This window comes from Corapipo altera, unplaced genomic scaffold, assembly GCF_003945725.1.
Source record: "Corapipo altera isolate COAL_440 unplaced genomic scaffold, ASM394572v1 2b, whole genome shotgun sequence".
In the NCBI taxonomy this organism is placed as follows: domain Eukaryota; kingdom Metazoa; phylum Chordata; class Aves; order Passeriformes; family Pipridae; genus Corapipo; species Corapipo altera.
The window spans coordinates 4825050-4842700 of NW_020884874.1; the positions used below are offsets into that span (position 1 = coordinate 4825050).

Genomic DNA, 17651 nt, shown 5'->3' on the forward strand with positions numbered 1-17651 from the left:
TTACGTGCATAGCCTTAATATCTGGAAAAAAGCATATTGAGTAATCAGTCTAGGAATAAAAGGACAAGATGTCTCATATTGCATTAGAAAGGTGAGGCAGGGTCCCCATGCTAATGATTTCTACTGAATATATGCTAGTTTCTATGGAAAAGGCAAGGAGGTACAGACAACAGTCTTGCATGTAGACAGCAGTCTATCTGCCAAAGGAGCTACAAGAAAAAAACTGAACCCCAATCAGACACATGACAGAGCAAATTTTTTCAAGTAAGGCTCAGCCACAAAAAAAGTACATCTTTTTTGCTGAACTCACAGTTCAAGATTGAAACAAGATTTTGCTCTGAATGTTAAATAGCTAATATTCACTTTCAATTCCATAAAGCAAAATTTACAAGGAGCTTTGGAGGTCCTTAGCATGATCTCAAATATGAGGTACAGAACTGTGTGCATTACTTTGATATCATAAACTATCTGCCATCACAAGGGCATTTTCTTGATTTCTACATCTTCCTTGAGGTGGGAAAGGATCCTGTTAATCTCATAAAATATTTTGTTATCTAAATGCACACAAAAATAGACCAGGAGCAGTCTTTGTACCTTGCTTGAGTCTCAGTATTAAGTAATGCTCTACAGCAGTACATGAAACAGAAAACCAGATTCAGCCAACCAGTGGCTGTCCTCTGTATCTCTGTACTTTTATTGCCTAACAGCTGGTCTGGGTTACAGACCACCTACAAATGTGCCACCTACACATTTAATTGCTATCCCTGCACTTTGTGGCTTGTTTGCAGATGATATTACTTTACAAGGCATGGTTTTCAAATAGCTGTGAAAGAATCATCTGCATAGCATGATCTCAAGTTTATTCTGTCCTAGTAGCTCTTACGCAACTGAAACAATTGCTTCATTTAAAAAATTGTAGGGAAAACAACACATTTTTCTTGTTTTCTTGCAGGCTTACTGCAAAAGTTGTCTGGATATAGTACCTAGAATACTGATTAAAAAGATTCAGTAGCAAAAACAAAGACATTGAAGATGGGGGGGAGGTGTATGAAAAATTCAACAGAAACTTTATGGATATGATACATAGTCTGATTGCTTATTACTACTGTGCTGAAAAGTAAGAGACTATCAACACCTCTAACAACTACAGATTACAGAAGAATACTTGGTTCAAAAACAAATCTCAGACATTTTGTCTTTTCATATTTTTTACAGGTTGATTAAAATGAGATAAGCCAGACAAGGCATAATTTCTTACCATTTTTATTAATAACAGATACTAGGTGTGTGAGAAAGACATTCAGCTCTCAGATCTGCTGTTCTTTTTTTCAAGCTGGCTTTTTTGAATAAGAAGCCCATCACATTAAGTCCACCTATACAGAAATTATCTTCCAACCCTAGAAACCACTTCCACCCCGGAGACCCAGCACAGTCTTAGCAACCTGAGACTAATGGCACCTGTCTCACAACAGAACAGGAGTCAGGCACTTCAAGCCCTTTTAGGACAAGTTGCTGATAAAACAGGTGTACTCACAATGCTTTTCTGATGGCTATTCCTATACACGGGCTGGAGGACTCTCATATTGAAATCTCACTAATCACATGGATCAGACAGGACAGAACAGTGCACCCGCCCTGGCAAACATTCTAACAGGACAAGGAACACGTGGCCCAGGCAGCCTCCAGTGGAATCAAGTGCCAGCTTCATGAGGATGAATGAGAAGTTACAACTTTTCATCAAAGAGGTCTTAAAGGTCTGACTGTGAAATTAGTTAGCTTTGACTTTTTGGATTTTACTATCAGTTGGCAATTAGAAGAACATTATTAACAAAATAAAAATCTAGAAATAGGTAGATTAAAGAAAAGCAGCAAAATTCAAGGAATTCCCCTAATAAAAACTTTGAATTTTACTCAGATGATAGAAAAAGGCTGAGTAAGGAAGCTGATGGAAAAGTTTTCATATAATATTGTCTTTGGGAAAGACATTTGCATAAAGATAATGAACTCATAGCAAATTCTTACTCAATATTCAACTTTGGTTTGCTTTTCTCATTACTGCATTCACAGTACAACAAGAAATCCTGAAAATCTGGTCTTCAGTATGGGACAATCTTAGTCCAGGAGTAGTAATACAAGTACAATAAAGACATGGTAAATCATTCTTTTTAATACCATCTCTCCTCAGCACATTGGGATTATGCTCTATTTTTATGTATTTCTAGATCCACAGGTGACTATACAATTTTACTTCAACTACACCTAGTAAAAATGTATGAATTACAGCAAGGAAAACCCCCAAAACAGTATTAAAACATGAAAACAAATTTTTTAGACAACTCATCCTACAGGTACCAGGCAAGACTTCTTTTAAATCAAACGGAAATCTATAGTTAAAACACTGAAATTGATCAATTACAGCAAAAAATTTTTTTTTCTTATAACAAGACTTAAAAACCAGACTGTCAGATTGAAAGTGTATGTAAATATTGCTTAATAGGCCTAAACCTGCTATCTTAGCTATTTACTATTAGTTTTGATTACAGGTATGTCTTAGTATTTGTCTCATACTAAAAAAACCCAGCATAATCTGGCACAGCATAAATCTGAAATATTTGCTGAAAATCTTCCTCCCAATCCTTGTGCAAAGCCATACTAAAACTGCCTACTTTATCTGAAAAAGAAACAAGCACAAGATCACAAACCTTAGTAAATTTTTGTAATATTTTTACATGAAAATAAGTAGACTGGAGAGATCACCACCATCATAAATGTTTTAAAAGTCATTAATTAGAAATTTAGATGCACTAATTTTGAAAATTTCAAATACATAGCTACACAGCAACTTCCACCAGCTAATTTAGCCTGAAGACTTCGGCAATTAGAAATAATGTCAAACAGCAGCTACAAACATCAGATGACTGATTTGCCTTATGAAAAGGAAGCCCGGAAGACAGATTTAAATATAGAAAAACTCACTGTTATAGGATTCCTTAAACTAGTATTTATCTTCAGAAGTATTCTGGGATCAGCTGTTAACGATTTTTGAAGGAAAAAAAAATCCTGATGTCAGCTAATTGCTGCACTTGCAACTTTTCTTACCTGTAGATACAAGGGTAAGAAATACTGACTTTACCCCGCAGAAAACATACATTTATAGAATTGGTTTCTGTATCAAAATCAAACTTTTTTTTTAAGGATGAGGATTTAAGAAACTTCTAAAATGGCAATGTTTGGCACAGAATTCTTTCCTGCAAAAGATAAAAACCTGCAGGTTTTCTCAAAGGACAGCAATTCCCAAACCCGCCCATTTCAGGAGGAGAACTTGGCTGACTGTGGATCTGCCATCCCAATGTGTACTGATAGAATAAAACAAAAGATCAGCAAACCAAAGAGTTAGTTCACATTGTTTAACATAAGGTGGATGAGGAAGAGTAGCAAGGGACTCTAATACTGGAAGCTAGTTTTATTAGGATAGTCAAGTCAGAATTTTAATGCCCTCTGCCAGACTCAGAAAGAGCCAAAAGGCCTCACACCTTTGCTAAGACAACCAGCCCCAGGCTCTGAACTCCAGCACCCTGGGCGGACATACGTACAAGTGGGTGAGAAGGAAACAAGGCAAGTCTTGGCGAAACATAGCCTTTTGTATTATTTAAGGGGTTTGTAGGAAAAAAAAGCTTCAGTGGGGGGAAGATTTTTAGCCTAGCTTTCCAAAGAAACCAGGATTACTACTACATCATTGTGCATTTAGCAGTGTGTGAACTAACAAGCAAGCATTAAGCCTCTTCAGTAGCTTCCAGATTTAACAGAGAGACAGAAGTGTTCAGGGCCAGTAGCGGAGATGGATCTGAATGACTGCTCTTTGTGCCTTCTGCTCTTATCTTCTGGGAGGCTGCAGTGTGAGCACAGCGGCATTAGCACACATCAGTGAGCCCACCAGCACAGCAGCAGCACAAACTCTTTGTCAGCCAGCAAAGTTGCAACCCTCGCGGTGCCACAGACACCAGGCAACACCAAGCAGGAAACCCGGCTCTGTCACTTCTGCAGCTCAAGCAGCTGTGGGTTTGGGATTTCTTTGTGGGGTTTTCCCCCTTCCTGCCTTCCATAAAATGATTTGGAGGAAAGTGATTTTGTGCCTAATTAATGAGAGCCTTAATGCTTCAGCTGCCATCTGATTGCATTTCTTGCAGAACTTATAGTTCTTACGTCTCCATGTGAAAGAACTCAGCATCAAAGAAATTAAAACGGGAAAAGTTCCACCAGCTACAGATTGCCTTGCTCCAAAAAAAATCTCATAACTTTAATGATACATTGAAACTGATTCAAAAGTTATCATTAATAGATCAAGCCTCATGCCAACTCAAAGATGCAACAAGCTTTCTCTCAGTACAAAACTGAAGTAAAGGAGTTGACAGGAAAGAGGAAAAGTTACTGACAAGGATGGACAGCAACCAGCTCTCAGCACCAGGATGAAGCCTAACATCTCATGGCTCTCCCTGTGGCTCTTTCATAATTTTTTAAGTTTCGTCCCCAAAAACCAGCACTCAAATGTCATTCAATTTGGTTTCTTATGGCGGGAGACAGGATTGTTCTTTTTTCACAAAAAGACAAAGTTTCCTGTCATCTGTGGGGTTTCAACAGTCCATGGACAACAACAAAGCAGTATACTTCCAATTAAGGCCACAACCAAAAAAGGAGAAAAATGTATCAAAAATAACAGGATTATTTTCTCTATATGAAAGAGGAGCAGATAAGCTCCATGGTCAAGAATAATGAGACCCAAGCTTTGTATTGTCTGTATACAAAACTCTTGGTAATTGTAATAAAATTACAAAGAAAATGCAAGCTTGAAAAGCCAGCCTCATGCCAAGTTAGAGGCTTTGATGATAAGATAAAACACCACAGGGGTGATCCACATATGCCTGTACTTTCCCAAAATGGATACTGCTTTTATGAACTAGGTAATGGGGAATAAGCTTTGTGATATGTTAATTTGTTAGGGCTAGAAAGTCATTTTACTGAACAAAAGGAAGTGCCACTTTGACATTTAAAACCAAACATGTTTTATGAGACAAGTTGCTTTGACATGAAAATATCTGTCATGCGAGGGTACACACACACAGAACTAAAATATGTTATAAAGTTGTAATTTCATGGTACATCAGGAAAAATGAAGATTTAAGTTATATCAACATAGTATCATATGCAAAATTTTCACATGGTGTTGCATATACATAGCAATGAACATGTAAATTAGCTGGGTTTAAGTCAAAATTAATGTTAAACTGTAGTTTTTTGAGCTGTTCTCTCAAAAGAGCTTCATAGCAAGAGCTACTCCACTTCTTTATTGATTACCAAGAAATAATTACTAAGGACAACTTGAATTTTCTACTGTGCAAACAGCTTCCTATAGTAAACCTGTGTGTGATAGTTATTAAGAGACAAACCTAAAAAATTAACTTTTTAGTGAACAGTTACATGAAAGTAATACAATTGCAACAGAAATTCAGTCTTGATTTTCCTTGGTAAAAGTCTTCTAAATGTCCAAAGGCTAAAGAGAAGCCACACTGCTTTCAGAGAAGCTTGGAGATGAAATTTTGGATGATTTCAGGAAGAACATAAGCAAATAATGACAGAATAGCAAGTATTAAAAATTACTATTTAAAAAAAATTATCCTGGCTACGAGCACTTCCTCTTCTTTATTATGTTCCAGATACTTGGAAAAATTACTACATATTGTTCTTCCATGTTTTCTAGCAAGCCTCTTAACTCTGATACCGAAGCTCAGGATTCATAACCATTTGTAAACATTCAGAAAAGGATCCTAGATAAGTTTCCTAAATTAACAGCTAACTTTATGATCATTGGTAGATTAGTAAAAACTACTGTTAGGGCTGGCTGAAGAGTTCTCCAGGAGCAAATGATGAACATTTCTGGAATTCAGATAAGTACTTTAATTTCTTTCCAAAAATAAGCCACTTATAACTTTTTAAGTGCCTTATATGGTTTTCAGATAACATTTTAACAATTACTTCAGACTTTGTTCAATACTGCAAAAAGAAGATACCAAGTGAACAGTGCAGGGGGGGGTGGTGGTTCAATAATAATAATGAAAAACTACTACCAGTAGTAGAAAATACGGAACAGGTACAGGGACATGCAAATACCACCGATGACAATTCCATTACTAAAGAGCACTGGTAGTCTAGCTGTGGCCTACATAAAACTGAATACTGAATATTTATTGAAATAATAGTAATCTACTTCTGATTCTTTGTGGCTGCTTAAAGCCCTTGAAGGCAACTAAATATCCATGTCCAAATGGAACAGTTAGATGACTTAAAATATCCTGAAGAATGTCTCACAAGGAGTAGACAATTTCTCTTTGTGGTACAGTTCTGAGAGTTGATGCTCATACACATTTCTTTGATTGTTGCAAAAGCTATGATAGAACTGGAAACTGACTTGCCTAAGATTTGAAAGTTAACTGAAACACTTGGTGAGATTGTTCCTTGCTAAGATGAACAGCCAATATTTACAAAACTTTTGTTTTATGCTGCCAGTTTACTGCTCCCTCCCTCCTCCAAGCGCCTTTTCCTGCAAACCACAGTCTGCTAGTGCACTCCTCTCACACAAAATATGTTTGTACTACAGCTACATCTTTGCATCAAGCCAGACTGGTAATTATTATTTTTTCATATTTCATTGCCTCAGTTTTCCATGCTTTATTTAACATGCTACCCTCTACACAATGGATCTCCTATGAACCCTTTTCCAATTATTTTTAGCATGTTCTATATATAGTAATGATGAAGTCATCTTCTGAAAATGCTTTCCCTTTCAGTAGGCTTTCTATTTCATAGAAATAGAAACATATTCTCCACTTAAGATCAACTAAGAAATGTAGTTGTAATACTGAAAGTATCTGGCAGTGCTTACAATGATGATCTTTAACGTCTTTAAAATGAGATATAAACATACAGATGTTGATGTCTTTGAAATATGTTGTCACAATAAAATTCATTAATTCTGGTTCTTTTGTTTTTTTAATTTAAATATCTACCTACCTGGATGAATATTTTTATGTTTTCATCATCTGCATTTTTGCAAAAAATGCCAATGAAGTAGCATGTCAAGATATTTAACATTTTATTTGATTAGTTAGAGTAAGAAGAGCCAGTGGACTCTTCATTCTAGAATTCCACTTGCAAATTCCACTCAGCTAACTTCTGCAGTTTTGTTTTGTCCTCTAATTAACTTAACATTAATAATAAAAGGTTTAATGATGACTTCTATATAACAAGATAAAGTGCCATGATTTTTTGCTCTTCTTACAGGTAGCATCCACAAAGCTAATCTCCATAAACTTAGCACTTCAATAAACATTGTGGAGTAATAAAAGATAGTAATATATAACTATCTATATGACATATGGTATTCATACTATATTTAATACAAGTAATAATACATGGTAATACAAGATGTTGAAGCACAGCATGCTTTTGTTGACTTTCTGCAGAGTCCATGCCTATCTCCAGCACGGCATTAACATGCTAAGTTTAGAGGCCTGGAGAACCTCTGCAACATGACAGAAATATAGTCCTGAGACACTCAGTTTTGACATTAAATATCCAAGATTTTCTCTGTATTAATGCATATTTGAAAGCTGTTTCCCCAACATCTCTTATCTCTTTATAATAAATAACTAAAGTAATAAAGAAGATAGCTCATAAAAAACTTTATGCTCTAAACCAAGCTGTTTAGGCAAAATTTTTATTACAAAACCCCCATAATGTAATCTGTTTTGCATTTTGAAAAAAACCAAACAACTTGCAGTATGACTACTCTCTATTCACACGAGTATTCAGTGTTTGTTAAATGGTTTATCCAGTTATTACCACATTTGCTTATATCAGTTGTTCAAGACTATTTTATTAACAGTGTAAAACTCAGTAGATTATCTACTCTTTGCTGTTTTAAGAAGTTTAACCTGTTTAATCAGATATCCAGTTCCTCTGTGGGAAAGTCTCATAAAAATGCCACAGCACCATAAAATCTTCTAAGTGGCAAAAATTTCCTAAGCAACATAGAATTACATGTTAGTGCAATCCTATTTTGTTACGGTGCTATTTTGCTGGCTGTGCATGCAAAATATCAGTTATACATGGTTCAGAAATCACCTCTGTAAAATGAGTTAAAAACATAAGCATAGACTAAGACAAATAGTAAAAACAAAAGACTTTTGAAATCAAGGAAAAATCTCCAAATGATTTTAACAATGCCAGTATTTTATCCTAGAGATTATTTTTCTTTGTTCTTACACATGTTTAATAATAATTTAAAAATATATTCAATTTGGCTATTTCTTCCACTTTAGACAACCACATCAGCCATTTCACTACTGACTTCAGTCTCTGGCCAATTTAATTTTCTCATTCCCTAACAAGCTGTACTGTTTACTTATGCCTCAGTACATTATGCTATTTACTACATTTCAAAAAGTGTTTCTAAAAATTATGTGTTGAGTCTGCTTATATTGGCCTCAAGTTCTGCCAAACTGCATTTTGACATCAAAGTTGTCTTTCTCCGCCTAGTAGTGGCTTCATGAAAACTGTGCAGGGAAAATAGCAGCCTTGTGCTGGGAGTCTCAGAGCACCTTTTGTTCTGCTTCAGATGAGTTAAAAAGCTGCAGCTGGGAGTCCTATGCCTGAAGAGAAGAGCAGCAGCTTACATAGAAAAGTCAGGCTTTAGCTTTGACAGGGAACAGAGACCCCTCTGGGAGCAATGAAGCACACACAACTGGACTGATGTGCTGACCTAGTGACAGGTAAAACTGAGTTTCCAATAGCAGAGCATTCACGTTTGGTATTTGGAGGAGCCAAGCCTTTGCAAAGTCCACCATTCGGCATTCTACGAAGCAGCAAGAGGCTAACACTTCAGATCTTATTTTGCTTAAAGTAAATATCTACTTTTACACCTGCACACTGCACTTTTCTGATGGTGAAGGTCAGCTTGTAGCTAAGGTAATGGCTACACAGAACATGCAAACAAGTTCCACTTGTCCTCTGAGCATTAGTCAAATATTGAGCCAGAGCCAACTGAGCCGTGCACAGACAGTGCAGCCTGTTTCTTGAAAGCATGTTTGAGTCTGCACAGTATGCTAGAAGAATGATCTCAAAACTAGCACCTGAGTGCCACCCAAGTCTGCAAAAAAATGAAATGCTGAAGTACTTTTCACAGTCAGTACTATAATGTGAACTGTGAAGAGTTCAGAGCTCTTAATATAAATTATATATTCAGATTGTTCAAGCAATCACTCTCAGTACAGACCTGAGAATTACTAAACTGAATTCAGGTTTAGAAATGTAAGCTAAGTATTTCTCGGGTCATCAAATTTCTGGATACTAATAGTTAGAACATAACATCTGTAAATGTTACACTAAAGTTCTGAGTACTCTTGAAAGCAATGAGCAAGAAGTAAAGACAGAACAGTATCTGCAGTGTTTGCTACTGACAAACAACATGCTAAACCACTACTAGGAAACAAAATCTTCGCGCACTTTCTTAGTCTTATTCTAAAATAACATATGTTGTGCAATATGCTCTTCCATTCCTTTATCTGAAAGAATGAATAAGTGTGTGCAGTCTTTAGGAATTAAAAAATTCTTTTTCTAGCTGGTTTGTATTACGAGCTTTAAAATATGCTCTTTCTTGTTGAACTGTATTTCATGGTGTTACATTTGTCTTAGCTTACACATAGAAAAAAATTTAAACATTCACATAAACAATGTCAGGTTTTTAAAGGGTATTAGAAATTTAGTCACATGAATTAAGACTATATGTTATTTTCTCTTAAAAGAATAATGACCATTACAGATTCCAGTTTAATGAATGATTTCTCTGGACAACAAATGTCTGTTATTTAGATAGACACTTAATTTAGGAGACCAAGGTCACTTTAAAACATAATTGAGATTACTTGCAACACAAGGACTATTTATTTTCTGTATACCATAATTCATTAATTAAGTTACACATAAGGTTAAAATTTAAGTATTTAAAAGGCACACTGCACTTACTTATTATGAGATTCTATTAACAACGAACTTATTACAAAACAAGAAGATTTTAACTCAAAAAAAAGAATATATTAGGATAAGGGATTGATTTTATTGTAAGAAATCCATCAGGGAAAATGATGACTTAATACAGAATTAGGAGTAAATATTGCAGAAGAATTTTCTCCAGTTACTTCTATTTTTTCAGTTCAAATGACAGAAACACAGAATGGCTGAGGTTGGAAGAAATGTCTGGAAATGATCTAGTCTCCAGGGTTGGAGATTCCACAACCTCTTAAGCATACTGCTCCTGTATCTGATCACTCTCACACTGACACCAAATGTTATGTTTACATGGAACATTCTGTAATCCAATTTATGTCCACTGCCTGTAGTCCTGCCATTAGGTATAACTAAGTCTGGCTCCATTTTCTTCACTCCCTCACCATCAGATCTGAACAGATCCTCCAGACTTCCCTTCTCCAGGCTGAATAACCCCAGCATTTTAAGTCTCTTCTTGTATGTCAGATGCTCCAGTCCCTTCACCATCCCAGTGGCTCTTCCCTGGACTCAGTCCAATATGCCCATACTGGACACCACTCTACACCTTTCAGATTTTATTTGTTCATCTACTACTCAAAGCAGAGCAATAAAATGCATAAGAGTGCAATGTTAATTAAGAAAGCCTAACATTTAAGTAGTAACTACAGACAGTTTTCATAGCTTTTCCTCTGTGTTGCTCTCCATTTCATAAGCAAACTGAAACAAGTATACCTATCAATAAAATACTATTAACAATAAGGTAAAAAGAAATGAGACTGCATATATTCTCCAGATTAAAAGGCCAGTACTGATCTAAGTCAGTCTAGACACATCTTTTGTTATGATCAGACTACCATGTAAAATGCAACATCAGCATTTTTTTAATTAAAACTTTTCCAAATTTAGGGTGTGTATGTGTATTGTTCAAATAAGAGCAGACAGCATCAGATAAAGTAAGTGATGCTAATCCAAGAACTTGGGGGCTTTTTGAATGATAATCATGATAGGGGAAGGTAATGTTTACCCAGCCTCACAACATACACTTTTCCTTGCAAGCACTGTGAAACATCAAGTAGTTTTCTCCACAAAAAATCCAGTGAACATAACAGTGAACATTACACAGGAAAATTTAAGGGATCTTATCTCCTTTATCAACCTATAACTTTTTAGTGTAACAAGTGTTTCTAGAGCCTTGAGAAGTGGAAGCCTTAGAGGACGCCTTATCATGATGTTCTAACAGTTAGTAGGTGCCTTGCAAAGAAGATAGAGACTCTCTCTTTAGAAGGAGTCACATGGAAAAGACAGGGCAATAAGTACAAGTTATTGGTGGGGAGATTTTGATTGGACACAAAAGGAAAATTTTTCACAATGAGAACAATCAGTCATCAGAATAATCTTTCCAGGGACATGGTGGATTCCCGAACACTGAACATTTTTAAGATTTGGGTGGGCAGGGTGCTGAGACATCTTGTCTAGACCATGCTTTTGCCATGAAAGGTTGGACCAAATGATTCTTGAAGTCTCTTCCAACCTTGTATTCCATGATTCTATTTAATGGCTCATATCCCTACACAAGGAAACAATTTTAGTGTATTTTCCTTCAAAAGTAGCTAGGCATGTTTCCAATTTTGAATGTCCCGGATCAGCAAACTCCACCACATAGGTCCCTTACTGTAGCACAGACTTCCCTTTTGAAAGGAAAATTTTGACTCTTCAAAGCTACTGACAATACTTTAATTCAGTTCAATATTACAATTAAAATTTTTCTATGGTTAAAAAAATTATTTTCGATATAAGGATAAAGCAGTTAAAGAGAAAAGAGCATGGATATAAAAATGATCACAACGAAGCTAGGAACAAAACTCAGAGCTTGCTGTTCAGGCAGACTGAACGCAATGTAATCTTTCATAAATCTTCAGAAACTGACACATGAAACTGTCCGTCAGGGATCACACATCTACAAGTGCAATAACACTGTGGATAAGAAAAATATAAATATGATTGGAGGTGAGTTAAAAGGATATGTTTTGAAAAGAATGAAAAAGACATCCAGATAGCTGGAAAATGGCATAAACATAGCATGGGCTTACTAATGATACATCACTTGGTCTAACACTTCATTAAGGTAGAAAATGAATAAATAGCAGTTGTCTCACATCTGGACTTCATTTAAAACATTGCAATTTTTCCACATGAGGAAATGTGGAATTTGTGAAGATAAGTGTTAATAGAAGAATTAGAAGTTGGCAAGGAACTGCCTGAAGGGTACATTAAAGGAAAGGCAGTGTTTAAAAGGCATAGCATCATCTGGAAAAGAAGGTACAAGCACAGTTCTTTGATGCTCATTTTTAAAAATGCTCTGGAAAAAAAAAAAAGACAATTGTAGCATAGGAAAAGTGATCATAAAAGCAGCCCTGAATAAAGTCAAAAAGCAGAAAACAAGCTCATTTTAAACACCCAGCCAACAAGACTGGAGCAGTCTTCAGGGAAGAGCTGGGACAAATTTTCACAGATTCTTTTATTAATGAGTCTTCCTCACTTTAAGATATTGTATCACTGACAGAAAAGGTCCCTTCTAGATTCTGTGAACATTTAAACAGATTTTGCTTTCCTTTACTCTTCTATACTTCTGTTGCAAAAAGGCTGGTGGCAGACACAGAGGAGCTTCCTGCCAGTTCACTGAATTAGTTAAGTTCCCCTTGTTCTTGATCCCATGAGCATTTACAGGTTCAACCAACAAAGCAGACATTTGTGGTGGGATTAAGAAAAAGGAACAGAAATGCTGTAGATGAACTCATGTGGGAAAAAAAAAAAAATCATTATCTTGCTAGCAGTGACAAAGGTGGCTAAGAAAAAGTTACAGGCAGAAGCCTGAGAGACAACAGTGCTCCACTTAGAAGAGGCTGGAGAAAACTGTCTAAAAGCCTGCTGCTAAATCAAGCATTCAGAGAACACTACACTGAAAAAAAAATCCTACTTAATGAAGCAACACAATAACCTGTTAACTTCCATTTGGAAATAAGTACGAAAAGAACTGAATTTCAGTAATAAAGCAATAACTTTTTGGTTCTAATGATGAGTATATTACTGGATGGATCTAATAAGGAATACATACAGGAAGAGGTGCTGCCCATTTCATGACCTCTTTTTTTTCATCATATAAAACCTATATTCCACAACTCGGGCTTTTCTGATTTCAGGTCTACTTTGATTTGAAATGAATGTTTTTCACCCTTGAAGGAAGGACTGAGGACCTTCAAACTCCACGTTACTACCCTTTGGCCTCTTACTGCACGTCAGGTGCTTATGACAAGGAAGAAAACGTATCTTACATTTTTGGTAGGAGTGATGAATACTGAATTATTGTTAGAAATTAAATATAAAGGAATGTTTTTTCACACCACGACAGTTTGTAATACATGTGGCCTGTATTTAACTTACAGAACCTCTGGATGCTATAGTTCCAAGTATAATATATATGTTAACCTTTTAATGCAGAGCTGGAAAATAGTCACAACTATAGTCACAACTATAGTCACAACTATAAAGCAGAGAAAAAGCCTACACATTAAGTACCTTGTGTCTTATTATATGGCAAATAAATGTATCATGTAGAGATAAGTAAATATACGTACTATTACATACTATTGAAACTACTACTTACAATGTAATTTTCTTGAAACAGTCCTGCTGTTTCACATCTCAGCCTAGTGTACTAGTCATTTACACATCATTTAAAATGATTTTGTCTGGGAAACGCCATTTAATCAAATACACTGGATGACATTATTATTAATTTTATTTGGGCAAAGTTCTTTCCTTGTCCCAAGATGAATAGAATGCACAAATTTTCATAATGTATGCTGTATTAATTAGAGCTTAACACAATTCTGATTGAACTTCCTTTTTTTCCTCTAGTTACTTTATCTCTATAGGAAATGTTTTGTTATGATAATGTACGTTTGCCTTAGTGTAAAAATAGACAGGTATTTCCAAAATAAAATTCAGATAAATTTTGCAGATAAACTACAACAAGAGTTCACAGAAGAGACGCCCTCTAAGAATAGCATGGTGTAATCAAACAGTAATAATAAACCCTTCTAACTTTTTCCTAGTTACCCTGGGAGGTGATAGGTGGAAACGCTGCTAAAACGCTCTCAAGATGGCTCCAGTCTTCATTCTGAAAGCATCACAAATTAGAAACTGAGCGCTCAGCTTGAGAAATACACTGCATACTAAGTTTTAATATAAAATAATAATAAAAAACCACAAGAGTCATTGGCTGAACTCTGTAATTGGCCATCCACTTTTTCTTCCTGTTTTTAAATAATGGTCTTGTTACTGCATCATCACCATCTTACATTCATCAACAAAATCTGAGACACTGTGAAAAGTGTGTAGCTGTCATTTAGCTTTACTGGAACTTATGTCCTAAATGAAAAGTCATGTCTCAAACACTTAAAAAATAAATTATAACTCCAATATCACTCCAATCATAAGAATCAATTTTCCTCTAATTAAGAGTCACCAGTGATATGCCAGAAAAACAAACTGTCCTAAAGGAAGAGTGGTATATTCTTAAATAGTGGAAACAAAAAACAAAGTATTTCTTCTACCTTGCCAACCACTTTAAACATAAGCTACATGCTGCTAGAGAAAGCAACTGATTCCAATTCCTTGTAGAGTTCATTAAGTAGATAAAAACCTAAATACCATAGATGTGTGCCTGTACATACACTAAACAAGCCCAAAAAACAACCAGGATGGAATACCTGAAATGATATAAAATGTTCGTATTCTTAATGTGGTCTGGAATCTCAGTAAAGTTTGCTCAAGGATCAAATGAAATTGTCTTACAGAAGTCCACTCACCAATAGCCTCACCACCAGCATGTTCTCTTCTTGTTTAATAATAACCAGACAGTGGTATCTTTATATTTAAAATATAAAAATGTGTTTTACAGATCTGGATTTTTATTTAAAAGAATAATCCTTTCATATTGATAGTTCTCTTTTTTTTTCTTTATAAAGAAAAAAATTCATAGAGCATAGACACTTTAGCATGTATGCACTGCCCCAAGTAATGTAAGATTTTCAGTATGCATGATCAATCACATACTTTTTATACCATCTCATACAGCAAACCTATGAGCTAATTCTAGAAATGGGTTACCTTCAGATTTAAAAGCACCATCTGCTCTTAATGATAGCACCAACAAAACTGCTGTAATAAAAAAAACCAAAACCCTAAGTAATAGTAAAATCCAAAGCCCAGAAGAAATTTGCAAGCCACAACTATGCTTACAGAGAGCACAAAATAAATGCCAGCTAGCTTTTAACAAAAGGTGATCAGGTTCGAATTCATCTTACTCCCTCCTCAACCCCCACATTGCACAATGAACAATGAAATAAGAGTGTTGCAAGGAAAAGCAACATGGGGACCAAAATAAGGAAAATGGGGAGATCTTTGCTTTTTTTTTATTTTTATTTTTTATTACTAATTTCTTTTAAAAATCCAAAATAAGATATAGTTTTCAGACACTCCAAGGAAAAAATCCTTCTTCTCTCTAGTGACTCATATAAAAGAAACTTGCTGAAGAATCTTCAGTTTGCTGGCAAACAATGTTTTTCATATTATCAAATTAAAACTGTAAAGCCAACAAAAGAGAAATTTTGCCAAGAATTCTTTGCTCCAAAAACTAATGGAAAAGAAGTCTTTAATGGTGACCTACATAAAAACTGATAGCTTGAACTTTCTGCCAATTCATTTAGCAATCCATTATGATCATAAAGTTGCAAAATAAAAATAATGTTATTTCTTCTTGCTTCAAGTGAAAGGTTTTGAGCCTTTCCTTTAACAAATTTTACAAAGTAAACTTAGGCATTAAGTAGGCATTATGCAGAAGGATGGAATTATAAACTTCAGGTCCCTATGACAAATGCAGATATTCTTTTTGTGTTTCATTTGACATTCAAGTTTCTTTATCCAATTTCTTTATCCAAGACCTGTTCAGTCTTCTCTTTTCATGAGTCATCCTTCAATACGACCACTTAAAATATGAAACTGTTTGCAGACATGGATTAAAGTGTTATTTTTCAAATACATTTCAATGCAGTAGAAATTAGACCAGCTTCCATTTATATTTAAGATCTCAAATTAGAAGTAGTCTCTAAGAAAATATTCATATGCAGAATGCAGCTCAAAGGGTGGCCAAAATGAGGTCTACTGATTACCAAACAAAACAATAATATGGCTTCAGCAACTATATCATTATGCATCAGATATCAATACATAGTTATTTAAATGATGCCTTAAGCCCCTAATGTTTTTTTTTATTTCTTTTAATATTTGTAAGACTTGTAAGTTTTATAAGCAGTGGAAGTAGGTTTTAAAAGTAGAAACCCTCCCTTCTTTGTCCCTTGTCCCATTCCCTTTCCGTGTAGCACCCTTGTTTACACATTCCTTAACCCTCTTACCCCATTCTATGCTCCCTATATCAGCCCTACTCCTGAATCCAATAGAAATGTTTAGTCTTTTGTCAAGGCAAGGCCTAGACAGTTGACAGAACAGCATATCTGGGCCTAAACCACAGAATGAAGCCAAGAATTAGGTAACTATGTACCCTTTGTGCTCTGATGATGATGAAGGTGACGAAGTAGGGGGTCCCGAAATGCACCCCAGACCCATTTTCAGGGGGTGGACCCCAGGGCGGTCCAGAGGAAAGGTCACAGGGTGGATACATCTGGGATTGGATGGATGATGTTATAAAATGTAACCTCTCAGGCACAGGGGCGCGTGCGTCTTGTAACATCTTAGCCTTGGCAAATAAACCCTTTCTTATCTCACCCCTAATTAACTGCTCCGGAGATTTTTTCAGCACCTAAATCCCACGGCAACATAAACTTAAGATGAAACATTCTATCACTTAATGTTTTTTGTAAGAATTAAATCTGCAACTGTAATGGCAAAAATCCTGAAAATTTTCACTATAGTGTATTTCATTATTGTTTATTCCTACCATCAGTTGTATTTCAGTAGTAAATTTTCAAATTTAAAGTCTTTCTGAAAAGTCGGTTTGTGAATTTAAGTACTAGATGTTTTCAGGGGAGGAAAGCAGGGCATGTTAGGAAGAATGAAGTAAACCTAACAGAGAAGTGCACAGGAAAAAAAAATTAGCAAATTGCAGGAATTCTTTCCCGACCCAATTCAAAACAAATTCTCTCTTGCCTAGATTATCTTATGCACACACCTGGAAAACCTCTTCCCCAGCCTTTAGTCATGCTTTTTCCCCCTTCTGCTACTACACTTATCCAACAACTCCAGTAACTGTTCCCTCTCCCTCAAGCTTTCTCTGCCGTTCTTGTAAGAAACCCAGCCATCCTCTTTCCTTATTCAAAGAAATAGATGTGATATGACAAAATTTTAAAATAGCACCACCTGCACAGCCTTCCAGCTGCAGGCTCTGAAAACTGGAGATGAAACCTGCCGAAGGAAGTTACTTCAGTTTGCCTTTGCAAGTTCCTGACACTTTTATAGGCAGCCTAAAGTGGCTT

The 17651-nt window shown here is 35.7% G+C and overlaps 1 protein-coding gene across 2 annotated transcripts in view; it reads right to left on the reverse strand.

Moving 5' to 3' along the window:
- The window catches only part of ASCC3 (activating signal cointegrator 1 complex subunit 3), a 266716-nt gene that overhangs the window by 223561 nt on the left and 25504 nt on the right, over window positions 1–17651 (reverse strand). The window lies entirely within an intron of this gene.